The sequence below is a fragment of the Arachis hypogaea genome, chromosome 11 (genome assembly GCF_003086295.3).
Source record: "Arachis hypogaea cultivar Tifrunner chromosome 11, arahy.Tifrunner.gnm2.J5K5, whole genome shotgun sequence".
In the NCBI taxonomy this organism is placed as follows: Eukaryota; Viridiplantae; Streptophyta; class Magnoliopsida; order Fabales; family Fabaceae; genus Arachis; species Arachis hypogaea.
The window spans coordinates 136,747,280-136,751,264 of NC_092046.1; the positions used below are offsets into that span (position 1 = coordinate 136,747,280).

At 31.8% G+C, this 3,985-nt stretch overlaps 1 long non-coding RNA gene across 1 annotated transcript; it reads right to left on the reverse strand.

Annotated features, from left to right (window-relative positions):
• Positions 1-390: 390 nt before the first annotated feature.
• Positions 391-2,707, reverse strand: LOC140175981 (uncharacterized). The gene is made up of 4 exons (XR_011867112.1): positions 2,530-2,707; positions 2,384-2,438; positions 2,109-2,237; positions 391-707 (listed from the first exon to the last, which is right to left on the reverse strand). It is a non-coding gene; the product is annotated as an uncharacterized lncRNA (long non-coding RNA).
• Positions 2,708-3,985: the final 1,278 nt, after the last annotated feature.

Consider the following 3,985-nt stretch of genomic DNA (forward strand, 5'->3'; position numbering starts at 1 on the left):
CTTTAAGTTCCAAATGCATGCTCACAAACGTTTATGCCATATATATCAATCAGATATCCTAATAGCACATAAACACATATAAAGAGAATGCACAGAAGTACAATTAGTCCATCTTTCAGGCTCTATAGGAACGAACTGCTCTGATACCATAATGTAACACCCTACCACACAAAACTTTACGCTTAAGTCGTGAAACAGAGGTGGTGTGGTATTACAACCTCTAAAATAAAATGAGGACATATAATAACAGAAGAATTATAATATGCTAGGAGCCTTGAAGAATAGAGGAAATAAAAATCGCAAAATAAAAGCGCAACGCTCAAGGAGCGAGTTGACTTGCGTGCTAAGAAAATCATAACTACTAAACATAAGATGACAGAAGTAGGAATAGAGTGCCAAAGATACAAAATAACAAGCCTCTAACTCAGCCCGTGAAGTTAAGACTGGCCGGAGAATATTTACATATATATACATACATATCCAAAACCCAAAGTACATATACATAATCCTGCCTCTCCATAAACCTCTAAGAGGATCAAAAAGAACAAGTTAAGCGGAGAGAAAGCTAAGTACATATATATATATATATATATATATATATATATATATATATATATATATATATATATATCTGTACCACAAAACTACCCAGTAACCCCTCCGTTTTAAGAGTCCAGACGCCTAACGAGATGGCTCCTGACCTGCATCTGAAAAATAACAACATAGTATGGAATGAGAACCAGAGATTCTCAGTATGGTAAAGGTGTCACACACATAATATATAAGGTCCTGGGAATGCCAGAGGCAATCCTAGAATGCTGACACTCATATTATAGAGCTTAAAGTATTAAATAGAAGCCATAAAAGGTGGTTTTCTAAGAACATTTAAACCTAACTTAACTTAACCTTAAATCTAAGTCCCATACTGCCATTCTTCCATACCTCCAACTCCATCATGCATTTTCACAGACAAATAGACAGATAAAGGCAAACACAAGAAGGTTACAATTACTACAGGTAACAACTATACATTTAGCATGGCAAGTACATATAGGCACACCCAATTAAAGCACAAGCAAGTAGTTCAAGTAATATGCATATGATGCATGCCTGTCCTATGGCTGATGAGGCTCATCTGTCAGTTATCCAGCCAACCCGACAAGTCTGAATTGTCCTTAGACTGTCCCCCGACGTGCATCCCCAAGAGTCTATGCATAGCTTTCTCTCAAATAATCAATATTGCTCAATGGAGGTAACATTCCCGGAAATTTATATAGTGCCCGATCACACTTACGTCGTAGGGTCAACAGAGTATCAAGTTTTCAACCTAGTACACATGGTGGCAAGCCACGGCACTTGATCCAGGGAATCTCGTATCTCAGATTATTCAATTTCATAAGCCATATAAATAATTCAATTATAATTCATCAACATCCACATCATTCTCAATTTCATCTCATTCATCATTATACATCAATCATATTCAATCCTTATCCTTCATTATCACACCTCACATTCCGTCCATCAATAGTTCCAATTCAAAACATAATTCATTCTTTTCCAAATGAATCAAACTTAAAACATGCTCATTTTCCTAATAACTCAAAATCAACCATATAACCTTTGAATCTAAATCTTTTTAAATAATCATATAAACAAAATCTCTATTTTTTTTTAATAAAATTTTGGCAGCATCTCCTCTAAAACTCGGACTTTGCTACCCTTTTCGGGTCCAAACCTGCATTCCTTTCAATTCAACATACCCTTCCTCATCATCATAACAATCACCACAATAAATCTACCTCAGATCAACAATTATACTCATACAATATTCAAATCCAACAACCAAAATTCAACTAAGAATCATAGTTTACAAATCCTAGGCTTTTAACACAAAATACCTCATTATCACAACAACATCCACAATAGTTATACCTCAAATAAATAGTTTACCAAATCACCAGTTAATCAACAAGCACCAAACCAACCATGTTCATCAACAGGATACTGAGTATTAAATATACACATGCAATCCAACTTATCCTAGGTCATCTAGCCTAAGTTTTCATAGAACATTATATATTAAATGCAAGAAACCTAAACCATACCTTAGCCGATTCCCAAGTATTATTCCAAGACAATTTTCCTAAAAGAACACAGCCCTCAAAACCTCAATTAATCCGCTCCCTCCAAGTTCCAGTATTCACAATTTCAAGCTCCAATTATTTATTCACAACCTAATACACATTCATAACACACACACACACACACACATATATATATATATATATATATATATATATATATATATATATATATATATCCAATTTAATACTCAAAGCTCAAATTCAATAAAAATAAAATAGAATTATCGTATCCTCACCTTACCCAAACTTCACATAAGCAAGAGTGAACGTTTTTCTCAAGCTAATTGGATCCTAAAACATCAGAAATCAAAGAAATTTAACCTTTCCATTAAAAATTCAAAAATTGGGGGAAAAGAGGGATGAGAGTGATTAAACAAGTTACTAGTAAAATTTTTTCGGTAGAAATGTAGAGCTCGACGCGGTGAACGCGTGGCCGCAAACGGTGCGGCGATCGGAGCTCGGACGAAGATGTTACGGGAATCGGAAACCACCGTAAGGGTTTCGGTAATGTTTCGCCCTCTTCTCCCCTAAACGTGCTTCAGTTCCGTTTCTGTTGGAATGAAGGGGATGAAGGGCTTGGGTTCACTTAAAAGGGCTGGTCCAGTTGGACCGACAGCCCGGTTCGGGTCCGGTTCGGTCCATTCGGTCTAATTTTGGACCGTTTTCTTCGAAATTAGTGTTAAAATTTTCGTTTCGATGAGCTCTACCATAATTTGATATAATATTCGCATTTCTAATCCTCCTTATTAAAAACTAATTTATTGACTAATTATCTACTAATTTAACCGGAGTTTACAAGATTGAGTTAAATTTTTTTTAATTCGTAATTAAATGAAATACTTACATGAGTGAACAAATTTGAAATAAAAAATTGGAGAGTTATGTATTTAAAATGTTCATTGTCTTAATTCTTAATTAGATCAAAAAGCACAATTCAACTCCTTATAATATGTTTTAGTCATATGAGGGAGTTAAAAACTTGTCATATTTGGTTTATTTCAACTCCTTCAATTTTCTCTACTATTTAATTATGTCATATTTAATTTATGGTTTAATTACTCTATTGGTCCCTATAGTTTCGCAAAATTTTTAATTAGGTCCCTATACTTTTTTTCCTTTTAATTAAGTCCTTGCACCAAATTTTTTTTTTTAATTGGGTCCCTACACTTTTTTTTCCTTTTATTTAGGTCCCTATACCAATTCTTTTTTTTTTTAGTTGGGTCCCTATAAAATTAAGTCAATTACTACTAAGAAGGACTTAATTGAAAAAAAAATTTAGTGTAGGGACTCAATTAAAAAGAAAAAAAGTATAGAGACCTAATTGAAAATTTCATGAAACTATAAGGACTAACAGAGTAATTAAACCTTAATTTATTTCATTTTTCTTGCTTTATTGCTGCAAAAACTAGTTAATATTATTCATCTTTAATTATTATCAATTCACCTCTTCTTAAGTATTTTGTACTTATTTCAGTAATATATTTTAATTAGATTTATTTTAAATATTTTTTTCACTTTTATACCTAATATATATAATTATTAAAAGATTTTAAATAAAAAGATTAACTATCCAATTTTACTTAACTTTTTTTTCATTAGTTTGACATTTTTACCAATTAAAAAAATATCATTCACAATACACTATATTAGTTATAATTTTTAACTATAAAATATCTATCACCTTCAATAATGATTAATTCTAAAGTGTTGATTCCATTATTTAAAAATAAAATCTAAATTACAAATTCTGAAATAAAGCCAAATTATCCCAATAACATAAAATCATCCTTTATTGCAAATTTTATCTTTTATTTCAATAACATAAATGTAGTATTATT